Source organism: Balaenoptera ricei, chromosome 1 (assembly GCF_028023285.1).
Source record: "Balaenoptera ricei isolate mBalRic1 chromosome 1, mBalRic1.hap2, whole genome shotgun sequence".
Taxonomy (NCBI): domain Eukaryota; kingdom Metazoa; phylum Chordata; class Mammalia; order Artiodactyla; family Balaenopteridae; genus Balaenoptera; species Balaenoptera ricei.
The window spans coordinates 110,319,121-110,337,852 of record NC_082639.1 but is presented as its reverse complement, the minus strand read 5'-3'; the positions used below and the strand labels follow the sequence as shown (position 1 = coordinate 110,337,852).

The 18,732-nt window shown below is 46.2% G+C and overlaps 1 long non-coding RNA gene across 3 annotated transcripts in view; it reads right to left on the bottom strand.

Annotated features, from left to right (window-relative positions):
• The window catches only part of LOC132370933 (uncharacterized), a 141,546-nt gene that overhangs the window by 40,166 nt on the left and 82,648 nt on the right, over window positions 1-18,732 (bottom strand). For 2 of the 3 annotated variants that reach the window (XR_009504718.1, XR_009504717.1), the window contains exon 3: window positions 17,312-17,376. This is a non-coding gene — a long non-coding RNA (uncharacterized LOC132370933). Of the gene's footprint in view, window positions 1-16,835; window positions 17,199-17,311; window positions 17,377-18,732 lie in introns of those variants that run through there. The other variant, XR_009504716.1, reaches the window with a different exon arrangement.

Here is an 18,732-nt window from a genome sequence, read left to right as displayed (position 1 = left end):
CTGAGGATTTAGTGCTTACTCTCAGTGAGCTTACAGTAGATTAAACAGATAAAATTGCTCATACTTAACCATTTTTACACCTACAAAACAACAATTTCATATGGTCAAATTAATGTTGCACCCCTTCACCTCTTCTCAATTTCACTACAAACCCTAGCTATTTATTTATTTGTTTGTTTATTTATTTATTTATTTAAATTTTCCCATTGCATTTCTGCCCTCAGCTTCTGTTTTCATTCTCGTTCTATCCCCTCTTGGCCCTACAGTCTCAGGTTCTTGCTCCTTGCCATGGCCACACCTCGCCCTTGTGAGGCATCTCCCAGGTGTGGCAGCTGCTATGATGGGCGTGGCCCCCACTGGTGTCTCCAGAGCACAGACACCTCGGGCACATCAGGGCTTGGTCCAGCCGGGGGCTCCAGCTTCTCCCACACCAGGGTGTCCCACGAGCCCTCTCTCGGGCTCCCAGCAGACCTCCTTGCCCTCGCAGACCCTGGAATACGAGTCCCACAGAATAATTATCTTAACCCCTCTGAGTTAAATTGTCCTCAACTGTAAAATGTAAAAGGATAATGCCCACCATGCAAGGTTGTCATAAGGCACCAATGGAGTAATGATTGTGAAAAACCTAGCACCAGGCCTGGCAGATGATGGTCACCGCAAGTTACAGTTCCCTCTCAGGACCCCATGCACCGTCTACAAAACTGAAGCCCCCAAAGCAACCTTACTGGTCCATCCATTTCCCTCCCGAAAATCCTGTTTACTGCTGCATCCCCACAGTTCACCATCTTGTCCGAAAGGACTGAGTCCTGCCCCACCAGCTTCTCCCATCCTGTCCCAGGACCCTGGGATCAGCCCTTTCACACAGCCAGAGTAGTGACTGCGATACCAGAGCCATAAAACAACATCAGTATTTCCACATGGATCCTGAGTAATAAAAATATCTCATATTCTATTTCAAAAGGGAACAGAGTTGCCATTAACTTCTGCTCTTTCTCTGCAGATGTTGATCCACCTGGGACAACTTCATGTGGCCTAACACACACACGTGTAACTAGAGTCCACTGGAGAATGGGGTGGAGCGGGCCAAAATTTTTCCAAATTTGATTTTTTTAAAAACTGTACACCTAAGAATCCCAATGAACCCCAAGCATAAGAAACATGAAGAAAACTACACCAAGCACGTCATAACCAAATTGCTTAAAACCAGGGACGAAGGGGGAAAAAAATCTTAAAAGTAAATGGTGGGGGAGGTTGGTGGGAGGGGGGAATACATTACTTACAGAGGAAGAAAGAGAAGAGTGATAGCAGGCTTCTTGTCAGAAACAAGCCAAGCCAGAAGGCCACGGAACAAGATCTTTAAATTACTAAAAGAATAACTTTCAACCTACAACTTTATATCCAGTTTAAAAAAAAAAATTTTTTTTTCAAAAATAGATCTGTCTCCTAAGGCAAAAGAAATAAAAGCAAAAATATACAGATGCGACCTAATTAAATTTAAAATCGTTTGCAGAGCAAAGGAAATGTTAGACAAAATGAAAAGATAACCTAAAGAATGGGAGAAAAAAATTTAGAAGAATTAAGGAATTTTTAAGACGTTCAAAGGCTGAAAGAATCCATCACCAGCAAACCAGAAGTACAAGGAATGTTCAAGGAAGTCCTGCAGGCAGGAGAAAGGTGACGTCAGAGGGCATCTGAGAGACACAAAGGAGGGAAGAGCGCCTGCAATGGTAATCACGTGCGTCAATGTAAAAGCGCTTTTTATTATTTAAGTCTCTTTTAAACGGTACAGTGGAATAGTGAATCTCTAAAAACATATCATGATGCCTGGGCAAGGCACCCAGCAGCGAGCCCAGGGCCACCCCTCCTGCGAGGCGCCGGGGAGCCGGGAGGCGGCGCCTTCAGCTCCTGGCCAGCAGGGGGAGCAAGTGGGCTTCAGAAAGGACGCCGCCACCCAGCCGGCCTGCCCTTCCCGATGACAAACTCCCTGGGCCAGGTAGGATAGGGCTCTCCAACAGCGACAGAGGTGCGATCCCTCAAGGATAAATTATAAAACGTGAATGGATGGGCCCTGATCCAGGCTTTCCCATTAATTTGCTGTGCAACTTCATTTGGGCTCCTGCCTTTCTGGGCCTCATCGGCTCCCTCACTGGTAAAGTGAAGGGTGAGACTAGCTGGTGTGTAAGGACCCTCCATTTCCCGCACTCTGTCATTCCTTTGTCCTGCCGAGGATGAGCCAGCCAGGCCCCTCTGCTTCTGCCCTGGTGGAGCTTCCCGTGGTGAAGACAGGCAGAGCCCTCCCCTCCAGAGAAGGTTTAAAGAGAGAAGGCTTTGAGAAATCAGAACCTTAAAATCAAGCTCAAGTATTCCCTGTGCCCGTCAGCTGCCTCCACTTCCCACGTGCAACCACAGGCAAAGCACTTAATATAATTCTTTCATTTAACTCAACATTCCAACCCCCAAAGCAAGGGAGATAGAAATAATTGTCCCACTTTTACACATGAAGAAACTGAGACCCAAAGATGTTAAGAGACTTGCTTAAAGTCAGACAGCTAATAAGAGGTGGGGCTGGCATTTGAGCCAAAGGCCATGCCCTGACAAGTGCTCCCCTGCAGGTCGCCGTGAGCTTTGCCCTGAGCCTCCTGAGAAATGCCTCCATCTGCTGTTGGTTCCTCAGAATCAGACTCCAACCTGGAAGGGCTCCTGTGGTCCTCTGTGCACTCCCTCATTTTGCATAGGAAGATGCAAATTCAACGGGGTTTTATATTTATTTATTTATTTTTATATTTCTTAATTGAAGTATAGTTGATGTAAAATACGTTACAGCTGTACACTATAGTGATCCACAATTTCAAAGGTTATGCTGCATTCATAGTTATTGTAAAATATTGCCTATATTCCCCATGTTGTACAATATATCCTTGTAGCTTGTTTTATACCTAATAGTTTGTACCCTCAAAAGGGTTTTTAAATGTTTAGACCCTCTTACACCTGACCGGTTCTCTTCCTATAAAAGTCCACTTTAATAAGAATGTGGCTTAATGATGGTTCTATACCGTATACTGGGATAGAACTTCAGAGTTGACACATAAGTGCCTGAGTATCATCTAAGCTCTTCACAACAAAGGTAAACGTTCATAATAAAAATGAATTTTTAAAAAATGCTCATTTTATAGATGTGGATATTTCAGCACAGTTTAAGTAACTTGGTCAAGATCATATAACCAAGAGTCAACTAAAAATATCTGTAACCTTAATCCCTCAATTCTAATCTCATGCTTTACCATGACACCTGTTTTCTTCCAAGTCACTCTTTACCTCCAAAGCCTGTGATACATAATGGGTATATGAGTGTGTGTGTGTGTGTGTGTGTGTGTTTATCATGTTTATGAGGAGAGGGAAATGACAAGAAAAATGCTCAGATTAAGACCAGCTGGATGGAGCAATGGCAAAGGGTACCATCAGCAAGAAGGACCCCTCCTTTCTTGCTGAGAGCAACTCACAGAACCCAGGGCTTCCCGGGGGTCCTCCCCTGCCTGCCCCTTCCCCTGGCCTGAGCTGGGCCACTTCCTCTGTGCCCATGTGACAGAGCAGGCCTCTGTTCTGGGTACCAGGTCTTCCGTTCAAAGTCCTCAGAGCAGACCCCACCCCAGCCCCTAGCCTCCTCTGGAATTCAGGAGGGGCCAGGGAGCAGCAGGGGCCCCCTTGCATGCCCCTCATCTTTGATGAAGGAAAGATACCATCACCTGTCAGCTGCCGGGACTTAATTAACACCTGCTCTGAGTTTCAGTTGCTGATTCAGCGTGCTCCTCCCGGCTGAGGCTCCTACGGGAAAGTCTGCCAACCTGCTAGAGGTGGGACGCAGGAATGAGGTCAGTGTAGGGGCAGGGCTCACTCCTGTTTGAACTCTTATAGCATCTTAGCACTACAACAGGAACCAGCCAGCCTCTAACTAAACCACAGCCCTGTTTTGAAACCCTACCCTCCTGCAACCTGCCCAGACCAAGGGAGAGAGGTCCATCCAGCTCACCCAATCCTCAGGGTCTCCAACCCAAACTGTTTCTGCAAAGCCCTCTCACACGAGTATACCTCCCCCCTCCCCAGGCAGAAGGATCTCCAAAACTTGAACCCAGGACTGTCTAGCTCTGAGCCCGATATCAAGTCTAGAACCTTCCCAGCTTGAACTCTGCACCTCGGGTCATGACTCGGCTTTCACAATTCCATCCCCATTTTCATCTCCTCCCCAAATTCACACCCTTTGGAATGACACCAGAATTCATCTGAATTATTTGAAGAAGGAATAAGCAAATAAATAAACAAGCTCATTACAGAGTGTGATAAGCACTAAGAAGAAAACAGATAGGATGATGAGTAGAGACTGACTGCAGGGGATGGGGTGGTACCACTGTAGCTACAGGAGACCCGGAAGGGCCGCTTCCTGGCACGGCCCCATGCACATTCTGCAGCCCAGTATATATACCACCTCTGCCTTCTCAACCACTCCTGCCACCTACATCCAGCATCCCTGCCTTTTCTCCATGGCTCTTGCAACTCTTTGATATGTTTTACTTACTATTTTGCCTGTTTTTAGTCTAACCAACTATAATTGGAGGGTAAGGATTTTGTTTGTTTTGTTCACCCCTCTAGCCCCAGCACCCCGAACAGAGTTTTGACACACAGCAAGTGCATCATAAATAGGTGTTGAATAAATTAAAGTGGGCTCCATTTCTCCCCGGGAAGATGAGCAGGAGCCAACAACCCAGAAGGAGCTGGCTTTCCAAACCCTCAGCCATTTTCAGAGAAGACTTGGGCACACATCTCTCTGATCTCCCAGAACCAAAAGGAAGGGCAAGGCTCCTGCACTTCAGGCCATGCTACAGGAGCAGTGTCCCCTCGCTGGAGAGATGCCCAGAATCCAGGACCCAAGCTTCTGAAAAAGAGCCTACTCTTCCTTTTACTTGATCCTTCCCTTTCTCTCACCCCCCACATTGAGGTCTCTTCATTTAATCACCAAATACATTTTGAAGCTGCCCACTTTGTCTCTGTCTCCTTTTCCACTACTTAGTCCGAGCCATCCTCTTCTCTGCCTGGACCGCTGCAGTAGCCTACCAGCTCGTCTCTCTGCTCCTCCTCTGAGCCCTCCCAGTTAGAGCTCGTGCAGCATCCATGGTGCTTATTTTAAAACATAAAATTAGAGTATCTTCTCTCTGCTTAAAATCCTTCAGTGGTTTTTCTTTGCTCTTAAGATAAAATCCAAACTCACTCAACCTTATCTCCTACCTCCTTGCCCTTCACTTGCTACACTCAAACCCCGCTGGCCTCCTCTCTCTCTTTCAAATACAGATCTTCTTTGACTTAGGGTGGAGTTATATCCCAAAAAACTCACAATAAGTTGAAAATACTGTAAGTCAAAAATGCCTTTAGTACACCTAACCTACTGAACATCATAGCTGAACCTAGCCTACCTTAAACATGCTCAGAACAGTTACATTAGCCTACAGTTAGGCAAACTTATCTAACACAAACCTATTTTATAATAACGTGTTGAATTACTGAATACGGTACTGAAAGTGAAAACAGAATGGTTGTAAGGGTACAGAATGGGTATAAGCGTGTCGGTTGTTTACCCTGGTGATCACGCGGCTGACCGGGAGCTGCATCGTGAGAGAGTATCATACCACACGTCGCAAGCCTGGGAAAAGACCAAAATCCAAATTTCCAACTATGGGTTCTGCTGAATGCCTCTCTCTTTTGCGCCATCACAAAGTCAAAAAATCATGTCAAAACTTTGTAAGTCGGGGACCATCTGTACATCAAGTTCTTCCCATTCGTTTTGAACTTTCCCTCTTCTAGGATGCTCTCTCTCATCCTTTAAGCCTCTGCTCAAATGTTACCTTCTTGGGGAGGCCTTGGGGGCCTGGCTACCTGAAGGAGTGCCCCTTCAGATACAGCTGTTCTGTGCCACACCATCACATCTATTTCCTTCCTAACCCTACATCCTCTGTAATTGCTTTTATTTTTAGTGTATTGTCTGCTTCCTCCACTAGTGGAAGCTGCATCAGGGTAAAGATCATTGTCTCTTTAATTCACATCCCTTCTCGGAATGCCTCACATGTGGTTGGTGCTCCATGAATATTCTTTGGAGAGAATGGATACAGGGGCCTCTCCTTATTAACACCTTATCAATCTTTTACCCATTGACCCTGGTTGCAACCTTTTCATCCCGCTTGGCCTCTTACAAGCCTGTGCACCTTTGACATCCCCTCCACGGGGAATCCACCTCCTCTCTCACAAGGCCAATTACTTCACATCCTTGCGAGCCTCTGGGACTTCGCTTTTCCCTCTGACCAATATGTTCCTCCGATACTTCTGTACCAGTTGAACCTTCATCCACCCTTCAATGCGAGGTTCAAACATGACGTCTTTGAAGTGTGTGCAGATCCCTGACATCTCATCCCTTCCTTTAGGTCCCAGGTGGACTATGGCATCTTCTTGAAGACAGGGATCTGTCTTATTCATTATCATATTCCCAAGACTTACCAGTACACATAAACATAGTAGGTGCTCAGTACATGTGAGTGGAACTGCGTGGGAGGCCCTTTATTACGTGATCTCTTTGCTCTAGGACTGTCTTTCGTCCCTTCAGTGACTCCTCCCCTCTGTTAGCTTCTGCGTGTGAAACTTCCTGAGTTTCTCCTCTCAAACCTGGTATTTTTCTGCACTCTATTCCACAGAGCATCAGAGTTTTAAACAGCCCTTCAGTTCCCAGCACACAGGAAGTCCTGCGTGTTGGGACTCCTCCTTAGTCCTGGGGCCAGCCCTGTCATTGACCTCTCCAACCCTCTACCTGGCCAGGCAGCACCAGTGAACAGATGTTATTTTTTAAAGGGTCTCTGACGAACCGTTCTGACACACAATGGTGCAACAGAAATGGGACACAGAAATGGGATACATCCTGTGCAACAGAAATGGGACACAGATTTCTGCTTTATGCCAGGAGGACATGACCTTAGGAAATGACTACTCAAGACTTGGGGGCTGTTGCCCTTTGGGATGAAACTAGGAAGGATAGGGCCAAGGGAAATTCAGTCCAGGGGGTCACTCTGCCTCCTCAGCTCGCAGAGTTGATTTTAGATAGGGATTCCAATGAGGACAGCATTTTTGTAAAAGCATAATCAAGTCACACAGCCACAAGGCAACAGCAAACCCTCTGAATTCAATGTGGCCACCAAGCACCTAGGGCCAAGCTCCATGGCACTGTTCTTAGAACTATACAATAGGTCTACATGGGTGATCTCAGGAAAAAGTCAGGCAGGTGCAGTTCTAGGGTAACTACAGTCAGGGTCCTAAACTCCCACCCACAGCACATCACATCTCTCGCATGTTCGCCCTGATACTGAATGGGTGCTGCACTAAGTCTGAGTCCAAGGTCTGGCAACACCTGCATCTCTACCCCACCCAGATGAATGTCAAGAGCTATGGGCAAGGTTTAAGGTGAAAAGCACAGGCTTTGAAGTGAAACAGATCTGGGTTTGAATCATGACACACCCACTTGCGAACTTCATTCAGCAAATGTTTGCTGAAGTCATTCTATGCACCAGACACTGGACCAGACCCTGGGGAGAAAGAAGGAAACAGAACAGACATGGACTTTGGACAAATTAAACTTGCAGGCCTCGGCTTTCTTATCTCAAATGAGGTAAAAGCTACCCCTTAGAGATGTTGGGAGAATTTTATGAGATAATACGTGTAATTGTGGATCTATTTACATTATTGTCATTGTAATTAATAAAACAACATGGCAGCAGTATGTGCAAAAAGCCATATAATTGTTTAAACTCTTGAACCCTAAGGAACATTTATCCTGAGGAAAAGCCCAGAGACAAAGATTATATATGGAGGAGAGAGATGGGAAAGAAAGAAAGCACCTACTAAGTGTATACATTTTGCCAGGTACTGGGTGAAATACCTTACATTTGTTAATTCATGAAAATGAGCAAAGGAAAAAAAAATAGAAGCAACCTAAATATTCAGCAGCAGTATAATGAATGGAATATTTTACAGTCATTTAAAGTAATTACAAAGACTATGTAGCAACACAGAAAAATGCTCATGACATCATGTTAACTGGAGAAAGTAGGTTACAGAGTGTGGGCATGTGGATGACAATTGCAGCTGTGTACAATTCCTACTCACAAACACAGCCACACAAAACAGCAAGGCTTGCTCTAGACAGATGGGTTGATGAAGATGATTCTTTTGCTCTCCATTTCCCAAACTACTTGCAGTGTTGTTTCATTGTTTGTTATGTTAGTTTGATAGGTGTACTTTTCTTAAGGTACTCTATTTGCTGGTTATTTCACTCTGTCCTATTTGGCCTCCCATCAATTCTGAGAGGGGAGGATAAAGATATTTTCATGCTTCAGAGTCTCGGTAGGCAGCAAATCTCTGACGAGGCATCAGTTGCTTTCAATTAATTGCTGTTTCCTGAAAACTAAATGGAAGAGCTACCCCCTTTATATTTAGCTCTTCAACTGTTCATAGCAAGCCTTCAGCAGCTAAGGTACTGTTACAGCAGCACCTGCCAGCTCCAACATCAACAACTGGAGGGCTCTATGTCCCTAGGAGGGCCATCAGCACAGGCTGACCTCCCATCCATCCACCCATCCATCCATCCACTTACCCTACCATCTACTTCTCTATCCATTTTACAATTCACTATCTGTCCATCCATATACCCCATCCCTCTGCCATTTACCCATCTACTCTTCCTTGGAAGGATATCATCACAAAACTCCCTTACAGGGCTTATAAAAATGTCCCGATTCTTCAGCTGAAAAATCAGGTATGAAAGGGTAACGTCCACGTTCCCAAATGGGGTCAATGAGGCAACAGGACAGGACCCAGGAGACATGCTTCTCATCTTCACTCAGTCCCCGGTGGGCTGTTTAACAGGTGGTTCAGCAACTGGGAAGGTTCTCAAGGCCCATCCTGGGAACAAAGGGCCTCAGTAATCAGGTCACATTTGTCACCAGGGTCCTCCCTGTCCCAGGTGCACCCAGTTGGCTGGCTGGAACAGGATCTTCAAAGCATTCCAAGTATTTGCCAGCTAAATCTGTCACATTCTAGCCCTGTAGGTGGAGTGGGAGAGGCTGTGCAGTATGCACTTGTCAAGCTGCCAACTGGAAACCTGTTTTAATCAATTAAATAATGGGCTCTCGCTACATGAGCCTCAACTGTGACCTTCTCAATCAAGCGCTAATTGGGGTTGATGAGGACAAGCTACCCCGGACCTCGTCACTCTGCATCAGACTGCTTAGAGTCCTACCTTAATCCCTAGTGAGGTTAGATGGGGACACCGAGCCAGGGTCTGCTGACTGACTGGGCCGTGTTCACAGAACAAACTAAAGAATTAGACATTTATCAAGTGTGTGTTCTATGTGAGGTCCAGTGCCGGATGCTAGGAATGCAAGGATGAACCTCGCACACTTCCTGCCTGCAAGCACGCCGTCTAGGGGAGAAAACAGACCCTAACACACTGACAGCAAGTGTGTAAGGGGCCATAACAGGGCGCAGTGAGAGTCCAAAAGTAGGAGCAGACACATCTGTCTAGTTAATCCCAGAGGCTTTAGAGAAGGAGGCATTAGAACAGGGCCTGGACAGCACAAGCAGACACGGCTCTTCCCTGATAGATCAACCCATGGAAAAGCAAGGGAGAGGGCCCTCACACAAGGCCTCCGAGACCCTCTTTAACAGTGCAGCTCAGAGTTGAAAATGTAAGCCACAGAAGGTCCTCCTGGTGTTCCTGGAATACACTGAAGGCTGTCATACCACCAGGTTACTGTTCTTTCTTCATTTTGTCTAGAATAGCTTCTCTTCTCTCTACCTGGCCCCAGTGTTTCCCAACCTACTACACTCCACTCACCCTTCAAGGCCCAACTCTTGAAGCTCTCCTGGAGTGACCCAGCCCCAGAGCCATGCCCCTCTGCTCCCCAAGTGGGGGACCACATGTATCAGGTTGCATCCCAGTTTGTTTGTGAATCCTACCGCCTTATGTCCCCAGTAGCCCACAAAGTGCCTGGCGCACAGTAAGTCCTCAACGGCTGACTGTCGGGAGACTGACTCCTCCCAGGAGGGACTCACGCTCAGGTGATCCAGAAGCACCGTCCTGACCCACTTCCTGCAAGGCTGAGCTTGTCGGCATGGCAGGAAGCCATCAGCTACCTCGGGGAAAAATAAGTCTATGTGGAATCCAGCCAGCTCCCCAGCCAGTGTGCCACAGACCAGCTGCCACCTCCAACACACACCATAGTTTCTAATGTGTATACGAAACTTGGAGCTTGCTGGGCACCAGTCAACAGTCAGCCGCGCACAAGTATTGACTGAGCCCTCACTCCATACAAGGCATCAGAGCACCAGGACCCTTTAGAAGCTGGGAAGAGAAGTGGGAAGAGTTTACTAGTCATTGAAGATGAGATTAAGGTTGTTTCTTTTTAATTCATTGAAAAGGCAATATGATTGATATCATCCTCATTATATATACTCTCCTGACCTTCCCATAGTGAGCCCGTCTTACTTGTATAGCTAAATTTCTTTTACTAAAAAGAAAATTTTAAGACAATCTCAGTAGGAGTCGTGAAGGTTTCAGGAACATAGTCACTGATTAATATTTATTGATAGATTACCAATAGGCTCCAATTTGCTATATAGCTAGTTATTAGCCATGATTGGGAAAGCAAGGAGGTACTGAGCGTGTGGAAAGGAGAAGGGCTGGTGGGGGCATTGGGAGGGTCAAGGGAGCGGGACTACAGAGGCCTCTGGAGGGTGCTGTCAGGGCAGTGATGTCACCAGCAGGACAGACCCCACCTTGCCAGGCTTCTTCCTTCCCAAGTTGCCCTTCTCCCGCCTCAGCTCACCATCCTTCCAACTCGAACCCTAAGGCCTGGGCCCCTAGAGCAGTTCTGTCTCTTTAGTTAGCCTGCCCCGCATTGGAACAAATGATTCTGCCTTCTTGTTTAGAAAAAAATGGGGGGGTGGTATAATTTTTTTCAAAGGGAACTTTGACAAACCAAGAGGAAAACAAAAGAAAAGCAATTAATTAGAAAGTGGTAGAAGTGAAAAGCTGTACCAGGCACAGGCTCCTTATCCTGCAGCACTGAAGATGCAGAGTGGCTTGGCTGGCACGTGCAGCCCAGGACTCTGCCATCTTACTCTCACCAGGGATCTGCTACCTGCCGCCCAGGTGCTGCCTCCACACCTTACCAACATGGTCCAGGCAGGTGAGAAGAAAACATTTTGCTGTTTCTCACCTGGGGGCTCTGAACTGAAGGCAGTTCTACCCACCCACCCCAACCAGCATCCCCAGGGGCCCCTTGGTCTCCCTTCCTAGAGGGTACCTGCCAGCAGATGAGCCGGCTGAATTTTTCTCTTCTGTAATCTTACCGGGAGAGGCCCCAGCCCAGACTCCCCCCATGTTGCCTGCTCTCAGGGCCCCATCTACTCACTGGTGCATGTCTCTCATCCTGGGTCCTCTGTTCTGGCTGCCGGTTAGCAGGTCAAATGCTCACTGGGCCTGTCATTGACTGTCCTGTCGGTCACCCCTCCCCAGAACCCTGACATCTGGTGCCGCCCCCTGCCCTGGCTCCTGCGCAGGACTCGCTGGGGCTTGTCTCCCTGCAAACCTCAGGCCCAGCAGCCACTTGTACACATCTGGGCAGTGGTGGGGCTCCGCACCTCCCAGCCTCACTCTCGACCTTAAGGGCAACCAGGCACAGGTCTGTATTGCTCTGTTTCGCCCGGACCCTCCACATGTCACGCTCACACCTGCCTAGACTGTTCCCACTGCTCCTGAAATGAAACTCAGCGCCCTCACCCCCTACCCCACCTCTCAAAGTCTGTAAACCCCTTTTCCAATCTCAGCTCTGCCATTTAACAGGTGCCTGACAGGGACAAGTCTTTTGACCCTTCCAGGGATAAGCCACATCTGTAAAATAGGGAAACTTATCATAACTAACGCAACGAATCAAATGAAAGACAGTGTAGGTAAAAGCACCTTGTTAACTACAACTGCGCTGTTAGTTTTCTTGGCCCCTGGCCGACTTCGTTGTTTGTCTTCCCCTGAAATACACTGCGTGTCTGCTTCAGGATGGTGGGCCCCTCTCCGGAGCCTGGCTTTGTTGCAGGTTTTCTGGTTTTCTCTCTTTCTTGCCTGTCCTCCACTCAGGCCTTCCTGCTATACACCCAGCTCAACACTAGGTGGCAGCCTGACCACAGGCTCTTGCTGGATGAGCCCCGCCCCCTGCCTGAGGGTTTCACCTGGGTTAGCCTTGCGCAGGCACATCTCAGGATCCACCCTATCCCACAACCATGGCTGTTGGCAGCAGAAGCCCAGGGAAAGCTTCCTGCTGCTACATTCAGGCTGAAGCTGCCATGGAGACAAGAGGAGGCTTGGGCCAGGTCCCAAGTCAGCTCTTCTGCCAGCTGGGTCTACCTTTGTAGAACAAATGTCCAACACAGCCCTTGGTGGAGCTGGAGGGAGCTGAGGCCTGGGTGGCCACAGAGGGGCCTGGCCCGGCAGCCTTTCTACCTACAGGGCCTGGAGCTCCCTGGGACCCAGAGGGCCCTCTGGGATCCCACCAAGCCTGGGGACACAAGCTTCCTACATTCAGCCTTTCTCTCCACCACTCCCTCCCCTCAACCTGTGTGTGATCAAGGCATTTTTATTCAAAAAGAGTTCTTCCTCATCTGGTCTCTTCTTTCTTAGCCAAACTGATTGAAAAGCTGTCTTCACTCCCTCTCCCCTCACCACCTCCCACTCATGCCTCAACCTGCTATATTCTGACTTCTCTTCTGTCCTTCAAAATCTGCATCCCTGCTCCCATATTGCCAACTCCAAGGCCCTTTTCAGTCTTCACCTTGCTGCATCTCTTTGACCCCGCTTACGCCCTTTCCTTGATACAACTCTTTCTGTTCTTCTCCAGGCCACTGTAAAATGGGTTGATCTTCTTGATCTGCTTCATATACTCTCCTCAAACCTAATACTCTCATTTTTTTTACCCAGCACTTATATCCCAAAGATTTTCAAATCTCTGCCTTAGGACCTGGCATCCCCTCGGCTCCAGTGCCCCATCTGCAGCCGATTCAACACGCCCGAGACTGAGCTCCTCCCTCTGCCCCAGGCCTGATGCACATGTTCCTCCTCCTGTTTTCTGTCTCGGTGAAGAGCATCGCCAGCAACCCAGTGGTGGCCAAAGCCAGACCATTGGAAGTCACTGCTGACCCCCTGTCCCTCCTCTCCCCACAGTCGCTTGATAACCACGTCCTGTCCACTCTGCCGCCTGGGGACCTCTCAGCCCTCTCAGCCCTCTCAGTCCCTCCCCTGCACAGGCAGGCCCTCATCTCCTCTTTTCCTGAACAACTGCAACAGGCTCCAAATTGGTCTCCCTGCGTTCATTCCTGCCGCCACCACTGCAGCTCCTCACTGCACTCAGCGCCCTTTATAAAATGCAGAGCTAAACAAGCCATTTCTATGCTCAAAACCCTTCAGGGCCCTGAGGGTAGCACCCAAATATTATTGCAAGGCTCACAAGAACCTTCATGACCTGGATCTGCCTGCCTTCTCTAGCCACCCAGCTGGGTGGCCTCCACCCCTGCGACTCTCTCTCTGTCTCTCTGCCCCCGCAAAAGTGTCCCTGGACATCCCACACCCTCGCCTTCTACTATCCCTTCTGTCTGTACATCCTCTCCTACCTCCTTTTTGTCCACTGGGACTCTGTTCAGAATTGTAACCCCAGTGCTGTATTGGGGGCCCCTTCCCTGTGCTTCCTTGATCAAAGTACTCAGTATTGTAATTGTGTGATCACATGTCACCAGACGCTAAGCTTGAGGACAAGAACTGTGTTTTTTTGGGTCCCCAGCACCAAGTTCACTGTCTGACACAGAGAAGGGGTAAAACAAATATTTGTTGGATGGGTAGATGGATGGATGGAAAATGAAAAATTATTGTCCAGGAAAAGTTTCCTGATTATTCAGAGGTGGTCTGGTATTTAGACTTCTCACCTTAACCCCAAGCGTCTGGCACCTATTACATGAAGCCAGATCTCAGACCTCAGAATGCCCCAAAGCAGCACACCACAGTGCTTTCCCTGGGACCAGGGGGTGGGAACATCTTCCCCAGGTTCCAGCCTAAAAGTTTAGGCACTGAGTAGAATGCAACCAATGCAGGGCTCCAACTGTGCTCTCACTTCAGCCCCGAGGGATGCCCTTGCCATACCAGGGAGATGGGAGCAATGCAGTTAAGCACTTGACCAGAAGACAAAGCCAACCTCTCTACAGTTTGTCCCCTGCAGAAGAAGGGAGTGCTGAGCAACACACAAGCCTGGGGAACTCCAGAATAGGCGCACAGAAGGCAGGACCCCTATTGACAATTCAAATGAGATGCAGTGATGTTTACAATAACCCAGACATGGAAGCAACCTAAATGTCTGTCGACAGAAGAATGGATAAAGAAGATGTGATACCTATATACAATGGAATATTACTCAGCCATTAAAAAGAATGAAAGAATGCCATTTGCAGCAACATGGATGGACCTAGAGATTGTCATACTGAGTGAAGTAAGTCAGACAGAGAAAGAGAAATATCGTATGATATCGCTTACATGTGGAATGTAAAAAAAAAAATGATACAAATGAACTTATTTACAAAACAGAAACAGATTCACAGACTTAGAGAATGAACTTCTGGTTACCAGGGCGGAAGGGTGAGTGGAGAGGGATAGTTAGGGAGTTTGGGATTGACATGTACACACTGCTATATTTAAAATGGTTAACAACAAGGACCTACTGTATAGCACAGGGAACTCTGCTCAATATTCTGTAACAACCTAATTGGGGAAAGAATTTGGAAAAGAATAGATACATGTATATGTATAACTGAATCACTTTGTTGTACACCAGAAACTAACACAATGTTGTTAATCAACTATACTCCAATACAAAATAAAAAGTTTAAAAAAAAAAATTCACCTATTAAAAAAAAACAAAAAAACAAACAAACAAAAACAAGTGAAATGCAAACACAGGAACAAGTCTTAAGGGCAAAGACTTTTCTTTTTTTCATGTGGCCCCCAGCCTTGTTTGGCCTCCCTGCAACAGCTTCCAGAGAAGTGAATAAAACACCAAAGAGGGAGGAAAGCTTGATTTATTTCTCAACTCTCAGCCTCTCTCTCCTACAGGCAGAGCCCACTGATCAAAACCTGAGGGTCTGGAACCTGGGCAGACCCCAGGAAGTAGAAGCCCAAGTGCCTGCTCCTACTAATAATGACCACAGCAGGCTATGGTAACACGGACAATGTTGGCTTACATTGCAGGACACACTTTACAGGCTGGATCTTTGTTCTTGCTCTTTTCTCTGATTACTCTCCCACCACACTGCCTTAAGTCTTAGCCATCCCTCAAAACCCTGTGCAAATGCGTGATCTGTGAAGCTTTCTCAGAGCCACCTACCACCAGCCTGAATTAAACAATATTTTCCCCATATTTCTATAATACACTGTTCATACTTCTTTTACAACACTAACCTCAATTTCTCTTTCATTGGTATTTCGTATGACTGTCTTTGATTATGTTCTTGACAAGGCTATAAATGTCTGGCAGAGAGGGACTATTTTATCCATGTCTGCATACCCCATGATTTTAGCCCTATGTTCTAGGCATTTGATAAATGTCCATTAAATTGAATTACAATTTTCAAAGCATTACAAAGCACCATGCAGACAACTAGGTTCATAAGTTCAAAGCATATGGAGAAAATAGGAGTGATCATATGGGTGGGGCTTATCTGGGAAGACTTCCTGGAGGAAGTGTGGCTGGAGGAGGCTGTGCTAGGTGGGGCTGAGAATCATGACCAAAGCCTGACTGTTAATTTAAGTTCTGGGAGGCAAAGGCCAGGCTTCTCTCCTTCCTTACCCACCTTTTCCCCCATCCCAGTATAGAATAGTGGCAGTATAGTACAGCGGTTAGAAATGCAGACTCTCAAGACAGACTGTCTGGATGTATATCCTAGCTTAGTCACTTAATAGCTGTGTGACCTTGGGCTAGTCACCTCACCCATCTGGTCCCAGTTTCTTCCTCCCTGTAAAGTATGGGTAAAGTAGTATCTAACTCACTGGATTATGTGATGATTTAATGAGTTAATCTATGTAAAACTCTTACTAGGTGCCAACAGCTAATTTCTGTGTTTTATATAGATTAACTCATTTAATCTTCACACAGCCCAATGAGGTCGATACTATTATTATCCTTATTTTACAGGTGAGGAAACTGAGACTCAGAGAGCGCGAGGTGGGGAGATTATTAGCACATCCTACCTCAAAATGTCAAACCTTCTCCAAACATGACAAACTTGGACCTGCTTACCCCAAACCATACAACTCTTCCCCTGAAGAACCAGAACCAAAATCATAGCTCAAAATAATAACTTTGGGGCTTCCCTGGTGGCACAGTGGTTAAGAATCCACCTGTCAATGCAGGGGACATGGGTTCGTTCAATCCCTGGTCCGGGAAGATTCCACATGCCACAGAGCAACTAAGCCCGTGCACCACAACTACTGAGCCTGCGCTCTAGAGCCTGCGAGCTACAACTACTGAGCCCATGCGCCTAGAACCCGTGCTCTGCAACAAGAGAAGCCACCGCAAGGAGAAGCCCATGCACCACAACGAAGAGTAGCCTCCGCTCGCCGCAAGTAGAGAAAGCCCGCGCACCGCAACGAAGACCCAACGCAACCAAAAATAAAAATAATAATAATAATAACTTGGCCTTTATTATAATTCATAACCATATGCTAAACACCTTCACATTTGAGGCTCACTACACCCCTATGAAAGAGCCATCACCACCCCTGCTTTTCAGATGAGTGCTGAGGTCTGGAGGGGCTGTAGGACTTGGAGAAGCAGGCACCGTGGTTCCAGGTCAGAGAGCCTCCACTAGGCCCAAGCAGCCTCCAGCCCACAGGTTGGGCCACAGGGCATCAGGCAGGGGGCAGCAGCCCCACACCCTCCTCTTCCTCATGCCCTGAACAACTCGTCCTCCGGATGAATCCACACAGTCTCTGCCCAGAGCCCACCATGGCTGCTGGGGGCCTGGCTCATACCATCAAGAAGGTGAGTGAATTTACAAAAAAACAACTAAGGCTCCAGGGTCTAGAGATGACAGAAAACAAAAAGAAAACCATCACCAAACAATAGCGAAAGAAGTATTTAGAAGTAATTTTCAAAATAAAAGAGTTTGAATATACAACAAAGTAATGACTTACCAGGATTTTTAATGAAGCGTATCTACTTCTAATCTGATGAGCATCCATCATTAAATTTTTATAGACTGTGAGAAAACAAACAAACAAAATAAAAGAGTTTGGTTTGGAAGACTATATTTTTCATCTCTAAAAAACTGGACAAAAGAATTGAACCAAAAAGTTATACATAAATTACAAATGGCCAATAAAATATTCTCCTCATAATCAATGAAAAGAATTCAAAACATAGCACTGAGACACCACCAATTAAAGTGGGAACTTTTTAAAATAATAGATATAGGGGTGGGGGGCAGTTGCAGAGGCTGAACATTCATGGGAGTATAAATTGAACCACCTTTTGAGAGAGCAGTTTGGTCTGTGGTATGTAAGGGCCTTAATGTTATTGATGTTCTTTGACCTCACAGTTTCGTTTCTAGATGTTTATTAAGAAAAGTGTATAAAATAGTCACAAAAATAGGTTTAAGAGAATTCATGTGGTGTGTTTTACAAAAGAAAAAGAAAGAGGCAACCCAGAAAGCTAAAGAGGGGAATGATTAAATAAGTAATGGCACCTCCATCCAGTGGAATTCTTTGCTACCACTAAATATGACGTGGAAAAGTTGAAGATTATTTAATGACCTTAAAGAAGTTAATTGTGAAAAGCAGGTAAAAAATAATCAGTATACTGTATACTGTATATAGACTAACCCTCATATTATAGAAAAATGTATGTATACAGGGACACTATAATGAAGTGATTAAAAGCCCAGACTCCTGAGCCAGAGTGCTTGGGTCTCAGTCTGAAACTGCCCTTAAATGCCGTGTGACCTTGGGCAAGTCAATTAACTGCTCTGTTCCTTGTTTAACTCATTTGTTATAGAAATAATAATGGTACCTTTCTCACTGATGCTGGAAGGACTGAATGAGTTAATAACTGGAACACAGTAAGTTATATGTGTTAGCTATTCTTATCATTGCTTACACATAGAAAAATGACTGTAAGGATATACAATCTAAGATTGTTTCTGGTGGGTGGTATTACAGTAATGTTTATTCTTCCTTTTGCTATCTCAATTTTCTAAATTTTCTTTCATGTACATATAGTGTTTTTAATAAGAAAAAAAAACATTGCTTTATTAAAATTAAAGAAATCTGAGACAGACTTCTTAGGAAAAAAGACAAAGAATAAAAGTCCAGACCAAGATACAAGGCATTGATGCCTTACTAAGAAATCAGGGCAGGATGGGGGAGAACCGTGAAGTATGAAAAGCCAGGACAGGGAAAACCAGACTAGTACCCAGACGGTGATGGTTAATTTGTCAATTTAGCTAGGCTGTGGAGCCCAGTTATTTGTTCAAACGTCAGTCTAGATGTTGCTGTAAAGGTATTTTTTAGATGTGATTGACATTTAAATCAGTCAACTTTTATAGTAATAAAGCAGA